The following is a 17,777-nucleotide window of genomic DNA, read 5'->3' on the forward strand; positions in this document are numbered from 1 at the left end:
GTAACATTCAATATAATGAATCTTTTTTTTATTTAATTGAATTAACAAAAAAAAAAGACTCATTATATTGAATGTTATCAATAATATCAAGTGAAAATAGGAGTACTGCAGTTCTGAAGTGCCTATACACAAGCCGTTCTGCTTATATTGTACTAGTAATCTGTCCTTACCTCGCCTATGGTATTTGTTCCTGGGATCTACTATGATTACCTAATCCAATGTCAGACAACACACATGCTCTTCAGATGTTTAAATTTACCTATATACATAATATGCATTCATACTAGTGTGCATATTGAAGTTCAAAACTTTATATCAGAGCATTTGTGAAAGCATATTAGACCAACCAGTTGACATGTATTAGTTGCGTGATTTGTTTACTTTTCAACATCGGTAAGAATCGAACATTTCTGGTATTTTGAGCTCAATTTCAAGGTACTTTTAGTCTATAAGCCATTCAGAATCATCTCTATTTCTGTAATATATCTTCCATTCTATCAAATGAGACCAAGAAAATGAGAATACATCCATAACTACTGTACAAAAATACACTACAAAGTTGCTATTTTAAATCGAAAATTCAGTCAATTTTTTTCTCTCATGCACTGTGTGCTGCAGGAATTTTTTTTATACCGCACACGCTTAGCACACGGACCCATTCCCTCACATGTAGATCTACCAGCTTTCTCCTACAAGACTGGAAGCAGCTAGAATTTTCAAGTAGTAATACAGGACTGACAGTGGCTTGCAAGTCATAATATTATGGGACTGACAGTGAAACGGATAATGTATACCCTTATAACTATGTTTTTAATGTGTACACTAATGTTTTGTGTTGTTAATGTATTCATTCATATTGATGAGTGCTGTTGTTAATATGTACACTCTTGTTGATGTGTGCTGTTGTTAATGTGTACACTCTAATAACAATACTATCTTTATTTCTACAAGTACAGTAGATTTCATATTACATGGTAGTTACGTTCCAGAAAATGCTGTGTTAGATGAATCTATGTAACATAAACTGAAGACCTTATGGGAAACATAGGCTTACATTCCTGGAAACCCACCAAACGCTAAATAACTTTTATTAGACATCTAGATATTTCAAAAATGAAAATGATAATGTTGTTTTTGTTGCTTAAGACAACAAATGTAATAGAAATAATAATGTTTACCTTAAATTTTGGTTGTTGGTATAGTCACTGATTATGAGGAGAGTGGAGATGCATGGTGTGGCCCTACTGGGCTGAAGTGGATGGTTGTTGGTTGTCAGAAGAAGTGGATGATTGAGGTTCTGGCTCTAAGGCTGATTGTTGCATTGGAGTGCGCATAAATTTTGTAATGCATCTCTGGCTTCTTTTAGCCTGCAGTACATTATACATTATTCCAGAACCTTAGTACCCTGCCAGGTTGGAGCCAGTCTATTGATCACTTTTCTTGTGTAATTACACTTGAATGACTTAATTACTCCCCGATTCAGTGGTTGTATTAAAGTTGTATTTGGAGGTAAAAATACAATGTTAACATGTGTTGTCACATCCAGCAAAGCTTATGGATGGGTACAGGAATTATCAAGAATTATCATGAGTCTTGAATGCAATGTTATTGTTTTGCAAGTATAACTTGACTTCAGGAATCAAGCGATGCTTAAACTAGTCAATAAATACAGTTGACCCTCGCATAATGCTATTAATCCATTCCTGAGAGCTCAATGTTAGGCAAAATTATCGTTAGGCGAATTAATTTTCCCCATAAGAAATAATGGAAATCAAATTAATCCATGCAAGACACCCAAAAGTATGAAAATTTTTTTTTTTACCACATGAAATATTAATTTTAATACACGCAAACTGAAGAAGACATGCACAGTTACATGACACTTACCTTTATTGAAGATCTGGTGATGATTGATGGGATGGGAGAAGGGGAGAGTGTTGATGGTCTTAGTGTTTAGAAGGGGAATCCCCTTCCATTAGGGCTTGAGGTGTCAAGTCCTTTTCCGGGGTTACTTCCCTTCTTCTTTTAATGCCACTAGGACCAGCTTCAGAGTCACTGGACTTCTGCCGCACAACATATCTGTCCATAGAGGTCTGTACCTCTCTTTCATTTATGACTTTCCTTAAGTGTTTCACAACATTGTCAGTGTAACAGTCACCAGCACTGCTTGCAATAGCTGTCTGAGGGTGATTTTCATCCATAAAGGTTTGCACTTCAAGCCACTTTGCACATATTTCCTTAATCTTTGAAGTAGGCAACTTCTTCAATTTCTCTCTCCCCTCCTCCGAAGCAGTTTCCTCAGGTGTGGCCTCTTGCTGTTGAAGATGATCTAGCAGCTCATCAATGGTTAGTTCTTCATTGTCCTCCTCTACCAACTCTTCCACATCCTCCCCACTAACCTCCAACCCCAAGGACTTCCCCAATGCCACAATTGATTCCTCAACTGGCATACACTTCTCAGGGTTAGCCTCAAATCCTTCAAAATCCCTTTTGTCTACACATTCTGGCCACAGTTTCTTCCAACAAGAGTTCAAGGTCCTCTTAGTTACTCCCTCCCAAGCCTTACCTATAAGGTTTACACAATTGAGGATATTAAAGTGATCTCTCCAAACTCTCTTAGAGTCAGTTGAGTTTCTGAGGTCACTACAAAGCACCTTTCAAACAGAGCTTTTGTGTACAGTTTTTTGAAGTTTGCAATGACCTGCTGGTCCATGGGCTGCAGGAGAGGAGTGGTATTAGGAGGCAAAAACTTGACCTTAATAAAGCTCATGATCCCACAAAGTCGCTCTGCCAAGTCTGTAGGATGACCAGGGGCATTGTCTAACACCAGGAGGCACTTAAGGTCTAATTTATTTTCAATTAGGTAATTTTTCACAGTGGGGGCAAATGTATGGTGTAACCAGTCATAGAAAAAGTCCCTAGTGACCCATGCCTTACTGTTTGCCCTCCACAGCACACACAAATTAGCCTTGAGGATATTCTTTTGCCTGAATGCTCTGGGAGTTTCTGAGTGATACACCAATGAAGGCTTCACTTTGCAATCACCACTAGCATTGGCACACATGAGAAGAGTAAGCCTGTCTTTCATAGGCTTATGTCCTGGGAGTGCCTTTTCCTCCTGAGTAATGTAGGTCCTGCTTGGCATTTTCTTCCAAAACAGGCCTGTTTCGTCACAATTAAACACTTGTTCAGGTTTCAGTCCTTCACTGTCTATGTACTCCTTGAATTCTTGCACATATTTTTCAGCTGCTTTGTGGTCCGAACTGGCAGCCTCACCATGCCTTATCACACTATGTATGCCACTACGCTTCTTAAATCTCTCAAACCATCCTTTGCTGGCCTTAAATTCACTCACATCATCACTAGTTGCAGGCATTTTTCTAATTAAATCCTGATGCAACTTCCTAGCCTTTTCACTTATGATCGCTTGAGAGATGCTATCTCCTGTTTTCTATTTTTCGTTTATCCACACCAATAACAGTCTCTCAACATCTTCTATCACTTGCAATCTCTGTTTCAAAAACAAAGTTGCACCTTTGGCAAGAACAGCTTTGTTGATTGCCGTTTTCTTGGCCAAAATAGTAGCGATGGTTGATTGGGGTTTACTATACAACCTGGCCAGCTCAGAGACACGCACTCTACTTTCATACTTCGCAATGATCTCTTTCTTCATATCCATAGTAATTCTCACCCTTATTCCTGTAGGGTTGGCACTAGAAGCTTTGTTGGGGCCCATGGTCACTTATTTTGCAGGTGAAATCACTAAAAGCGCTGTAATAATACGAAATGTTCCGATTGTATGCTTGGATGTGACCGCGGAGGCTGGCTTGTAAACAATGCCACCGGTGGAACAAGTGAGGCTGGCTCAGGCCGCACATGGACGAGTCTCGGACGAATCGCGTTGAGCGAGTTTTTTAGCGCAAGACGAGGCAAAATTTTTGCGTTAAAATGTATCGCTAGGCGGATTTAACATTAATGTGATGCCAGCGTTAGGCGAGGGCCCACTGTATTTCCTCTGTCATCCATGCTGAGCAATTCAGCCTCTAATTTCTGGTAAAGAGTTTTTATCTACACCATTCAAAGCATGAGGGTTCTTAGAGTGGTAAATAACCAAGGGCTTACACTTGAAATCGCCTCATGCATTACTGCAAAGGAGCAAGGTGAAGTAATCCTTTGCTGCCTTGAAGCCCAGTGCAGCCCTTTGGAGGCAGTGGTGTCACACACAGCTAGGTGGTGGCCTTAGCTAGGAGAATATCCTGCAGGAGACACTTCAAAATTTTTGCCTCTCCCCTCAAACCAAACTGTGTTAAGATAATTTTACGAAGTGTTGTATAAAATTATGCCGCAATTTTTCAGTACAGTTGATCCTCCGTTTTCGTCATTAATTCATTCCAGAGAGTCCAACAAAATGTGAAATCGACTAAAACTGAAACCATTTTCTCCATAAGAAATAATGTAAATCCAATTAATCCATTTCAGATATCCAAAAGTATATAAATAAAAAATAAATTTTGTAGAGAGGAACTATATTCCACAGCTTATTCACCTATCACAATTCATCTAACCCTAGGTAGTAGGTTGGTAGACAGCAACCACCCAGGGAGGTACTGCCGTCCTGCCAAGTGTGTGTAAAACGGAAACCTGTAATTGTTTTACATGATGGTAGGATTGTTGGCGTCCATTTTTCTGTCTCATAAACATGCAAGGTTTCAGGTACGTCTTGCTACTTCTACTTACACTTAAGTCACACTACACATACATGTACAAGCATATATATACACACCCCTCTGGGTTTTCTTCTATTTTTCTTACTGGTTTTTGTTCTTGTTTATTTCCGCTTACCTCCATGGGAAAGTGGAACAGAATTCTTCCTCCGTAAGCCATGCGTGTCGTAAGAGGCGACTAAAATGCCGGGAGCAAGGGGCTAGTAACCCCTTCTGTATATATTACTAAATTTAAAAGGAGAAACTTTTGTTTTTTCTTTTGGGCCACCCCGCCTCGGTGGGGTGGCCCAATAAACAACATTAATAACATAAACAACATTAATAACATAGAAACATGATCCTCTAGAATGAATAAAATACAGGTCCCCCTCCACATTCGCAAGGGTTAGGGGATCAAGAACCTCGTGAATGTTGAAAAATTGCGAATGTTTGGTGCACAAATATATTGTAGGGAAATATAATAATAGCATTTACTTAGCCTAACAATACTGCTTCCTTAACCTAATAAACCATGAACAATCATGAAGCACACGATAACATCGTAAAATAGTTTGGCAAAGAAGATGAGAAAGAGCATAGAATTCAAGAAAGAACATGTAGCAGAGTACCAAAGTGGAGGAGGAAGAGAGAGGAGAGAATGTACCTTATTCAGTGACTCTACGATATGGACGATACTAAAGCAGCATGAGTCGATAAAGGCTATAGTGCCAGCAAACGATAAAGTGTAGCATTAACTGTGTAGCAAGTAAATTAAGCAATTAATCAACAGAAAAAGGACAGCACGAACCTAACTCCTCCAATGTTGTTAGAGTTATATAGGGCAACTGACAACTCCGCTGTTTCTAATCTCTACCATCTCTGTTGCTGCCTCCACCACCACTATGTACGGCTCATGCTCTCAGTGGCCCATATACACACAACAACAACAACAGCAACACTTGTGACATACTTAATAATGTATTTTATTCATTCTAGAGCATATGTCATGTTTCTATGTTATTAATATTGTTTATGTCATATTCGATGAATTGTAATAGATAAATAAGCCTAGAGTTGATATTAGTGTCATATTGAAGGACTATCTTGTCCTCTCTCCAAACAAATTCTGCCACCACCACAATTCCTAACATATGTAATGACATATTTTAAATATGATTGGGTGGCTGGGAATTCGCGAATGTTCGAAGCTCACAAAAGTGGAAAACACCAATGTTGAGGGAGACCTGTATGTCATACGTATGTGAGGAGTAAGTGATGGTGATGTTGTTGGGTTTATAAGGGCCACTGAGAGAAGCCGTATATATTAGTGGTAGTGTAGGCGGCATCAGAAACCACCAACACTATTCACACAAACGATGTACAGTAGACCGTCATTTAGCACGGTAGTTACGTTCTTGAAAATGCCATATTAGGTAAAATCGTGTTAGAGGAACTGAAGAACTTAGGGGAAAATAGGATTATGTTCCTGGGAGCCCCCAGAAAGCCAAACAACTTTTTTTTTAGGCCTCCACATCCTACAAAACTAAAAGTGAACAGAAATAATAGTATTTCTTACCTTAAATTGTGGGTGCTGGTGTTTGTGGATGATTGTGAAGAAAGTGGTGAGTTATGTTGTGGCCCTACTGGGCTGAGGTGGATGGTAGAGGTTCTGGTAGTAAAGTCGATGGTTGTACTAGAGTGTCTAACTTTAAGTCATTCAGTAAGTCAGCCAAGTCACTCAGTAAGTCAGCCAAGTCAGTCAGTCAAGTCACTCAGTAAGTCAGTCAGGTCACTCAGTAAGTCAGTCAAGTCACTCAGTAAGTCAGTCAAGTCATTCAGTAAGTCAGTCAAGTCATTCAGTAAGTCAGTCAAGTCACTCTGTAAGATAATCAAGTCATTCAGTAAGTCAAGTCATTCAGTAAGTCAGTCAAGTCATTCAGTAAGTCAGTCAGGTCATTCAGTAAGTCAGTCAAGTCACTCAGTAAGTCAGTCAAGTCATTTAGTAAGTCAGTCAAATCACTCAGTAAGTCAGTTAAGTCACTCAGTAAGTCAGTCAAGTAACTCAGTCAAGTCACTCAGCAAGTCATTCAGTCAGTCAAGTCACTCAGTAAGTCAGTCAAGTCATTCAATAAGTCAATCAAGTGACTCACTAAGTCAGTCAAGTCATTCAGTAAGTCAGTCAGGTCATTCAGTAAGTCAGTCAGGTCATTCAGTAAGTCAGTCAAGTCACTCAGTAAGTCAGTCAAGTAACTCAGTAAGTCAGTCAAGTCACTAAGTCAGTCAAGTCATTCAGTAAGTCAGTCAAGTTACTCAGTAAGTCAGTCAAGTAACTCAGTCAAGTCACTCAGTAAGTCAGTCAAGTCACTCAGTAAGTCAGTCAAGTAACTCAGTCAAGTCACTCAGCAAGTCATTCAGTCAGTCAAGTCACTCAGTAAGTCAGTCAAGTCATTCAGTAAGTCAATCAAGTGACTCACTAAGTCAGTCAAGTCATTCAGTAAGTCAGTCAAGTCACTCATTCATTTAGTCAAGTCACTCAGTAAATCAGTCAAGTCACTCAGTAAGTCAGTCAAGTCATTCAGTAAGTCAGTCAAGTCATTCAGCAAGTCAGCCAAGTCAGTCAGTAAGTTAGTCAAGTCACTCAGTCAAGTCATTCAGTAAGTCAGTCAAGTCACTCAGTAAGTCAGTCAAGTCACTAAGTCAGTCAAGTCATTTAGTAAGTCAAGTCACTCAGTAAGTCAGTCAAGTAACTCAGTCAAGTCACTCAGCAAGTCATTCAGTCAGTCAAGTCACTCAGTAAGTCAGTCAAGTCATTCAGTAAGTCAATCAAGTGACTCACTAAGTCAATCAGGTCATTCAGTAAGTCAGTCAAGTCATTCATTCATTTAGTCAAGTCAGTAAGTCAGTCAAGTCACTCAGTAAGTCAGTCAAGTCATTCAGTAAGTCAGTCAAGTCATTCAGTAAGTCAGTCAAGTCACTCAGTAAGTCAGGTCAGTCAGTCAGTTGTTCAGTAAGTTACACAAACTCATGTTTACCTCTTTTTTTGTGTACAAAGTAACACTTCATTATGGCTACAGGTTATCTCTTGTCTAATATCTCTGTTTCTTTGTTAATTCTAAGATTTAACCCTTTCAAGGTTTTGGACTTACTAGTACGGCTTACACACCAGGGTTTTTGACATACTAGTACGCCTAAATTCTAGCGCCCTCAAATCTAGTGAGAGAAAGCTGGTAGGCCTACATATGAAAGAATGGGTCTATGTGGTCAGTGTGCGTAGTATAAAAAAAATCCTGCAGCACACAGTGCATAATGAGAAAAAAAAAAACTTTGACCGTGTTTTTGGATTAAAACAGCGACTTTGCACTGTGTTTTCGTATGGTATTTAATGTTGTATTCTAGTTTTCCTGGTCTTATTTTATAGAATGGAAGACATATTACAGAAATTGAGATGATTTTTGACTGGTTTTAAAATGAGAAGTACCTTGAAATTGAGCTCAAAGTAGCAGAAATGTTCGATTTTTACCAAAGTTCAAAAGTAAACAAATCATACTAAGCATCCAATACACATCAACTGGTGAGTCTAATATTCTTTCACAAGTGCGCCGATATTATTTATACCATTTCTACACTAATGCAGTAGTCTGCATAACAGTAAATCTTCTATTTTTTGTGAGAATAAAAATTCAAAGTGGAAATCAAAAGAATGTAAGAGGGGCATGGGGACATGATCAATGAACAGAGGAAATGTTATTTTAGTACCAGGAATGTCTTTCTTGTTTATTCTGGACCCTATTTGGAAATTGGCATCTTTTGAAATTTGTGTGACATTGGCAAAATTGCTAAATTCTGACCACTTTATTGGATAGTTGAGATTGGTAAATGGATGGTTTCTTGTACTCAATCAATAGAAAAAATGGAGTTCTAGCAAAATAGTTATGATTTTTGTCGACTAGTACACTGGAATTGGCCGAAAATAGGGCTCAAAGTGGGCAAAATCGCCGATGCGTAAACATGCCGATGCGTAAACATCTATCAAATTTCATACTTTTGGTGTCATTATGATCGGGAAAAGATTCTCTATCTATTCATAAGGAAAAACATTTTTTTTTTTGAAATTTGGGCGACCCTGAAAATAAGTCTGGGGGAGGGCCTGGGGTTAAGTGCTTATACGTCTTCGTGCCACTTTCAGCAACACTGGTATGGCTACTGGGTGTCATGATTGCTTGGCAGATACAAGATATAATAATTAAAATATCATTGCACAATCACAAACACAGCTGCCTTACAGCAGAGAAAGACTGGACTGGACACGTATAAATTACAAACGCTGGAATGGTGGTGTGGTGTCGGAGAGTGATAGGGGATGGTGGGAGGGCTCCCCGGCTGCTTCACAACAAGGCGGCCGCTTGAGCAAAAGAGATTTTTTTTTCCTTCCCACAAACTGAATCATATTACATAAAATTGTGCCGCAGTTCTTCAATTGTGCAATACTCAAGTCGTGCCAAATAAACTTGTGCTAAATGATGGTTTACTGTATGTAATTTATAAAGAAGAAATATTTACACTTTAATTTAGAAATAAGAAATATTTTCACTTTATAAAAAAGTAATATTTACACTTTATAAATAAGAAATATTTACACTTACTATACCTTGTAGATGCTGGCATTGGTTTAGGGTGGTGGAAGATAAGCAGGGCAGGGAATGTTTGTCAATGGCTCTATATACCTCCAGTAACATTGGAGAAGTCAGTTTCGTTCTTCCTTTTTCTATCGCTAAACTTATTTTCTACACTGTTAATGCTACACTTTATCGCTATCTGATGCTATAGCCTTTATCAACTCCTGCTGCTTTAGTATTGTACATATCATAGAATCACTGAATCACTGAAGAAGGCACATTCTCCCGTCTCTCTTCCTCCTCCACTTTTGTACTTTGCTATGAGTTTTTTTTTTTTTTAACTCCATCATGTTTCTTACCTTCCTTATCAACGGGCTGGCACTAGCAGCTTTCTTTGGACCCATGGTGACTTATTTAGCAATCACACAGAATAAATAAGTGCAAAAAACAATGAATTATTATGAAATGTTTCCTATGGCCTCGCATGATAATGTTCACTCACTCATAAACAAAGCATCACTGCCTCAGAATGCATATGTGTGAGGTTGTGTGCATGGCACATTCGGACATGTACCATACCACCATTGAGAAATGAGGAAACCAACAGAAATGGAACCAGTATTCTTTACCGTACCCATGACAAGAATGGGGGAAAGCAACGAAAACAGAGCCAATAATTTTACGGAAAAAATCGGCGATAACAGAAATGAGCGAAAACAGAGCCCAACGAAAAGGGAGGGTCCACTGTAGTATAATAACCAAAACATTCCAAATAAATCCATGTAATATGAGGGTCTACTGTACATGTACAAGATACACAAGTCGAGCTGATATCAATGACTTACTACTATATAAAAAGTCCCTTGTTATGCAGAGCATTTTAGGCAAGTTAGGTCAGTTTTGTCCCAGGATGTGACCCACACCAGTTGACTAACACCCAGGTACCCATTTTATACTGATGTGTGAATATGGACAACAGGTGTCCTTTGGAAACATATCCTAATGTTTTCCAGCCATACTGGCGATTCAAACTCTGGACCTCAGTGTGTGAGCTGAGTGTATTAGCGATCAAGCTATGATGTTGTGTGTTGTTAATGTGTACATTTATGTTGATGTGTGTTGTTGTTAATGTGTGCACTCATGTTAATGTTACATGTTGTTAATGTGTACACTCATGCTGATGAGTGTTATGTTCACACACAAGCACTGTCAAGTGTATGTACACACAAGCACCATCAAGTGTGTGCACACACAAGCATCATCAAGTGTATGCATACACAAGCACCATCAAGTGTGTGCACACACAAGCACCATCAAGCATGTGCACACACAAGCACCATCAAATGTGTGCACACACAAGCACCATCAAGTGTGCACACACAAGCACCATTAGGTGTGTGTACACACAAGCACCAACTGTTGTGTAAGTGATATAACGAGGGAAAAGGATATAAATAGGCAGTGATATAGTGAGCTGAAATTGTGGATAATTAATTAATCCCGAGTGATAGTGTTCAAAATATGGTGTAATTATATGGGAACAAACTGTGCAAGCACCACATGCACCCTCTTAACACAGATCCCCACCTCCCAGCCCCTTCCTCACACCCCGACCCTCATTCCACTGATCCCCACCACCCATCCCACAACCCCACCTTCCAGCCCCCTTCCCCGCGCCCCTGCCCTCTTTCTACGGATCACCGACAAGCCCTACCCCCCATTTCCCAACCTACCTCCTCGCACTCCTTTCTTTTCACAGATCCCCCACCTCCCGTCCCATCTCCCCACACTCCTACCTTCTTCCCACAGATCCCCACCTACCAGCCACCACTTGCCAGCCCGCCACCTCCCAGCTCACCCATAACATCCCACCACCCACTACATACACCTACCCAGGAGTGAACATGGCCAGATATAAGGTATGTTGTATATGGGAAAATTTTTTGGGGAGAAATATTAGGGGCATTGATTGTGAAATATGTGTTACAACATTCCATGTATCAAATACAATGCTTAATTCAACCATGAGAAATGACCTAAAACAAGAAAGTCGATTCTGGATTTGCCCCAGTGAGCTGGAAAGCTGGCCGGGCATAAGAGAGGTACTGAAAAGTGAAAAAATTGAAAGATTAGAAACATCGAACACAGAATCTGTTTGGCTACAGCTTCTCGAGGGACGTGACAAATTAATTTTGGGTGTGATTTATAGGCTCCCAAACCTTGATAGTGAGTGCAGTAAGCTGTTATGGGGCAAAATTCATAAGGCATCTAGATATGAAAATGTTTTGATAATGGGAGATTTTAACTTTAGACAAATTGATTGGAACAATATGACAGGAAATCTTGAGTCTAGTGACTTTCTTGATACGGTTCAGGATTGCTTTTTAGAACAAATTGTGACAGATCCAACTAGAGGAAACAATCTGCTTGCCTTGGTTCTTGCTAACAAAGATTCACTAATTAATAATCTTGAGGTTAATGATGAGTTTGGGGAAAGTGATCACAAATCGCTTAGTTTCAATATATCATGGAATTACCCAGATAACTGCAATCAAATCTCTGTCCCAGATTTTCGCTTGACCGACTTCATGGGACTGAAAAATTACCTGGGTGGGCTAAATTGGGATGTCCTGACTATGGGTCAGGTAGGTGATCTTGGTTGCCAATATGACATTTTTCAGAGCATAGGTCTAGCTGTCCAGACAACTTTTGTTCCGAGTAGGGAAATTAGATCTAACAAAAATGATCCCAAATGGATGAACAATAGATTAAAACATCTCATTGGTCAAAAGAGAGGCATATATAGGCATATCAAAAGAGGGGATGGGCAGTTAAGAAATCAATATATTCAATTAAAGAGAGAAATAAAGAAAGGGATAAGAAAAGCAAAAAGGTATTATGAGGCTAAGGTCGCAAGGGATTCAAAGACTAACCCAAAAGGGTTCTTTCAGGTATACAGAAGTAAAATTAGGGACAAGATTGGCCAACTTAAGAGTAACTCTGGTCAGATCACTGACAGTGATAAGGGTATGTTTGAAATTCTCAATACCTACTTCCTCTCAGTTTTCACCCAGGAAAATACTAGCAATATTCCTGAAATAATAGATTATGTAGAACAGGATGATGATAAACTATGCACGATTGCGGTAACTAGTGACATGGTCCTCAGACAAATAGAGAAACTAAAACCTAACAAATTCCCAGGTCCTGATGAGCTGTTTGCAAGGGTGTTAAAGGAATGTAAAGAGAAACTTAGCATATCTTTGGCTAATCTTTTTAACATATCACTATAAACTGGCATAGTGCCTGATAAGTGGAAAATGGCAAATGTAATACCTATTTACAAGGCAGGTGACAGGTCCTTGGCATCGAACTATAGACCAATAAGCCTTACCTCCATAGTGAGAAAATTTATGGAATCAATAATTCCCGAAGCAGTTCGTAGCATCTTTATAGGCACAGTTTGATTAATGAATCTCAACATGGTTTTACAAAGAGGCGTTCCTGTCTTACGAATTTACTAACTTTTTTCACTAAGGTGTTTGAGGAGGTAGATAATGGTAATGAATATGATATTGTGTACAGGAGGGCCCCACTTATATGGCAGGTTAGGTTCCAGGCTACCGCCGTAAAGCGGAAATCGCCGTAAAGTGGAACACCCTTTTTTTCCACTTATAAATGCATACAAACACTAGATAACAAGTTTACACTAACATATATTAAGTTAGCAATAGAACCAGGCATCAAAAAACAATAAAAAAGTACAATACACACATAGTTTACCTGGAGAGAGTTTCGGGGGTCAACGCCCCCGCGGCCCGGTCTGTGACCAGGCCTCCTGGTGGATCAGCGCCTGATCAACCAGGCTGTTGCTGCTGGCTGCACGCAAACCAACGTACGAGCCACAGCCCGGCTGATCAGGAACTGACTTCAGGTGCTTGTCCAGTGCCAGCTTGAAGACTGCCAGGGGTCTGTTGGTAATCCCCCTTATGTGTGCTGGGAGGCAGTTGAACAGTCTCGGGCCCCTGACACTTATTGTATGGTCTCTTAACGTGCTAGTGACACCCCTGCTTTTCATTGGGGGGATGGTGCATCGTCTGCCAAGTCTTTTGCTTTCGTAGTGAGTGATTTTCGTGTGCAAGTTCGGTACTAGTCCCTCTAGGATTTTCCAGGTGTATATAATCATGTATCTCTCCCTCCTGCGTTCCAGGGAATACAGGTTTAGAAACCTCAAGCGCTCCCAGTAATTGAGGTGTTTTATCTCCGTTATGCGCGCCGTGAAAGTTCTCTGTACATTTTCTAGGTCGGCAATTTCACCTACCTTGAAAGGTGCTGTTAGAGTGCAGCAATATTCCAGCCTAGATAGAACAAGTGACCTGAAGAGTGTCATCATGGGCTTGGCCTCCCTAGTTTTGAAGGTTCTCATTATCCATCCTGTCATTTTTCTAGCAGATGCGATTGATACAATGTTATGGTCCTTGAAGTTGAGATCCTCCGACATGATCACTCCCAGGTCTTTGACGTTGGTGTTTCGCTCTATTTTGTGGCCAGAATTTGTTTTGTACTCTGATGAAGATTTAATTTCCTCATGTTTACCATATCTGAGTAATTGAAATTTCTCATCGTTGAACTTCATATTGTTTTCTGCAGCCCACTGAAAGATTTGGTTGATGTCCGCCTGGAGCCTTGCAGTGTCTGCAATGGAAGACACTGTCATGCAGATTCGGGTGTCATCTGCAAAGGAAGACACGGTGCTGTGGCTGACATCCTTGTCTATGTCGGATATGAGGATGAGGAACAAGATGGGAGCTAGTACTGTGCCTTGTGGAACAGAGCTTTTCACCAGAGCTGCCTCGGACTTTACTCTGTTGACGACTACTCTCTGTGTTCTGTTAGTGAGGAAATTATAGATCCATCGACCGACTTTTCCTGTTATTCCTTTAGCGCGCATTTTGTGCACTATTACGCCATGGTCACACTTGTCGAAGGCTTTTGCAAAGTCTGTATATATTACATCTGCATTCTTTTTGTCTTCTAGTGCATTTAGGACCTTGTCGTAGTGATCCAGTAGTTGAGACAGACAGAAGCGACCTGTTCTAAACCCATGTTGCCCTGGGTTGTGTAACTGATGGGTTTCTAGATGGGTGGTGATCTTGCTTCTTAGGACCCTTTCAAAGATTTTGATGATATGGGATGTTAGTGCTATTGGTCTGTAGTTCTTTGCTGTTGCTTTACTGCCCCCTTTGTGGAGTGGGGCTATGTCTGTTGTTTTTAGTAACTGAGGGACGACCCCCGTGTCCATGCTCCCTCTCCATAGGATGGAAAAGGCTCGTGATAGGGGCTTCTTGCAGTTCTTGATGAACACAGAGTTCCATGAGTCTGGCCCTGGGGCAGAGTGCATGGGCATGTCATTTATCGCCTGTTCGAAGTCATTTGGCGTCAGGATAACATCGGATAGGCTTGTGTTAATCAAATTTTGTGGCTCTCTCATAAAAAATTCATTTTGATCTTCGACTCTCAGTCTGGTTAGCGGCTTGCTAAAAACTGAGTCATATTGGGACTTGAGTAGCTCACTCATTTCCTTGCTGTCATCTGTGTAGGACCCATCTTGTTTAAGTAGGGGCCCAATACTGGACGTTGTTCTCGATTTTGATTTGGCATAGGAGAAGAAATACTTTGGGTTTCTTTCGATTTCATTTATGGCTTTTAGTTCTTCCCGCGATTCCTGACTCCTAAAGGATTCTTTTAGCTTAAGTTCGATGCTTGCTATTTCTCTGACCAGTGTCTCCCTGCGCATTTCAGATATATTGACCTCTTTTAGCCGCTCTGTTATTCTTTTCCGTCGCCTGTAAAGGGAGCGCCTGTCTCTTTCTATTTTACATCTACTCCTCCTTTTTCTTAGAGGAATAAGCCTTGTGCATACATCGAGTGCCACCGAGTTAATCTGTTCTAGGCATAAGTTTGGGTCTGTGTTGCTTAGTATATCTTCCCAGCTTATATTGGTTAGGACTTGGTTTACTTGGTCCCACTTTATGTTTTTGTTATTGAAGTTGAATTTGGTGAATGCTCCCTCGTGACTAGTCTCATTTTGTCGGTCTGGGGCTCCACGCATACATGTCTGAACCTCAATTATGTTGTGATCTGAGTATATTGTTTTTGATATGGTGACATTTCTTATCAGATCATCATTGTTAGTGAAGATGAGGTCTAGTGTATTCTCCAGTCTAGTAGGCTCTATTATTTGCTGGTTTAAATTGAATTTTGTGCAGAGATTTAAAAGCTCGTGTGAGTGTGAGTTTTCATCAGAGCTGCCTCCTGGTGTTATTACTGCAACAATATTATTTGCTATATTCCTCCATTTTAGGTGCCTTAAGTTGAAATCCCCCAGGAGCAAGATGTTGGGTGCAGGAGCTGGAAGATTTTCCAGACAGTGGTCAATTTTTAACAGCTGTTCCTGGAATTGCTGGGATGTTGCATCCGGAGGCTTGTAGACTACCACAATGACTAGGTTTTGGTTCTCGACCTTTACTGCTAAAACTTCCACTACGTCATTTGAGGCATTAAGCAGTTCTGTGCAAACAAGTGACTCTGCAATGTACAGGCCAACCCCCCCCTTTTGCCTGTTCACTCTGTCACATCTGTATAGGTTGTAACCTGGGATCCATATTTCGTTGTCCAAGTGATCCTTTATGTGGGTCTCAGTGAAAGCCGCGAACATTGCCTTTGCCTCTGCAAGCAGTCCACGGATGAAAGGTATTTTGTTGTTTGTTGCTGGCTTTAGACCCTGTATATTTGCAAAGAAGAATGTTATCGGACTGGTGGTATTGTTGGTACTGGGGGGGGATTTTTTTTCCGGCATTAGTATCTGTATCTGTTGGTTTGGAGTGGAGGCCATCGACTGTGGTTCCACTCCAGGAATGACTGGATTTGGTGTACGATTTCTGCCATTTCCTGCCAGTTTTTTTTCCTTCCTGGCACTAAAAAACCTCTCCCTCTTGAGTGGCTGTGGCTACCCAGGTTTTCCCATGGCCTGGATGTTTTGTATCTTTTTGTCCCCTTTAGATGGTATGCCTGGCAATTTAAGTTATAGCACAGTCTTTCCTGTACTGAAGAGGTACACATTTCAGGGTGAAAAAGCTTACAGGAAGGGAGTTTGCATTTTCCTGTTGTCATATGGGCATGACATTTTCTAGGGTGGTCATAGTTGCATGTCCCATCTGTTTTTCCAGATTTCCCATGCCAGCAGATACCAAGTGCATAGTATGTGCACAGGCTTGGTTTCCGTTTGCCTTGGGTTTCTGTGACTGTATTCCCTGTTGGTGCATGTTTCCCTGTCTTATTCCTATCCTCCCTAGCACCAACAATGGAGCTCCCACCAGTTGTTTTTGGTAATTTATCCTCACTATTGCTATTGGAGTCCTCTTGTTTGCTATTTCCTGCGGTATTTCTAGTTTGCAATATTGGTTTTATCTTATCTTTGACTACACTTGTTTCCTAGTGCACTCATTACTTACCTTAAAATATTTATAGTCTTAATCTAGGGTGAGACAAGTAGTATTTATTGTAAGAAATCAAGTGTGGTATGTATTGTAATAGCCAGGCTACCTTACCAGGCCACCCCACCCACACATACTATTCTATGATATTTAAGCATCCCAGAGCGATAAAATGTATATACAGTTCACTCATTACTTACCTTAAAATATTTGTAGTCTTAATGTAGGGTCAGGAGTAAGTAAATGAGATAAAACGAATAAATGAGAGAGAGAAAGAATGAGTACATGAGAGGGGACAGGCACAGAGTAAACAAACCAGGCGAACGTAAGTTTTGTAAACAAACGAAGTGTACACGTCTGGTTTGTGTACAAGTTACATTGTGTACAGGTTGTCTCTACATTGATACGGTAGAATTAATAAAGAAGAACACTCCCATTCTCATGTAACATCATTTTGAGAAGAAATGAAGCTCTGAGTGAAGGCAATGGAAATAAGTCACACTGACTTTTTTGGGTTATCCTAGGTTCTCTACACGTATGTTGTTATGTATGATAATCTATGTAACTGTATTTGTGTATACCTGAATAAACTTACTTACATACATACGAAAGGAATAATTTTCTACAGTTACCCCCAGTAACACATTTTCTCTTATGTTAGATTAGAGAAAATGTTATTCTTGCCGTCACTTGTACAAGTTATGTGGCTCCCACATCTTATATTTATGTTTATTTATTCTATTGTGGGGTGTATTTATCATCTTTTTATGTTATGTATCGTGTTTATTATATAATTTTGAAAAAAAAATATCATGGATGGATTAATGAAAATGTGTATATTAACGTAATATACGACATTTAATGAGACTCGGTGAGTATTGTTATTATTATCATTTCTAATATGGCGTCACTTGTGCAAGTCGTCTGCTACCACATCTCACATTTATGTTTATTTATTCTAC

At 40.1% G+C, this 17,777-nt stretch overlaps 1 protein-coding gene across 5 annotated transcripts in view; it reads left to right on the top strand.

The window, feature by feature from the left end:
* LOC128694047 (zinc finger protein 271) overlaps window positions 1-17,777 on the top strand; it is a 204,357-nt gene that overhangs the window by 78,157 nt on the left and 108,423 nt on the right. The gene's annotated exons all lie outside the window — the stretch shown is intronic.

The sequence above is a fragment of the Cherax quadricarinatus genome, chromosome 47, assembly GCF_038502225.1.
Source record: "Cherax quadricarinatus isolate ZL_2023a chromosome 47, ASM3850222v1, whole genome shotgun sequence".
NCBI classification, from domain to species: Eukaryota; Metazoa; Arthropoda; class Malacostraca; order Decapoda; family Parastacidae; genus Cherax; species Cherax quadricarinatus.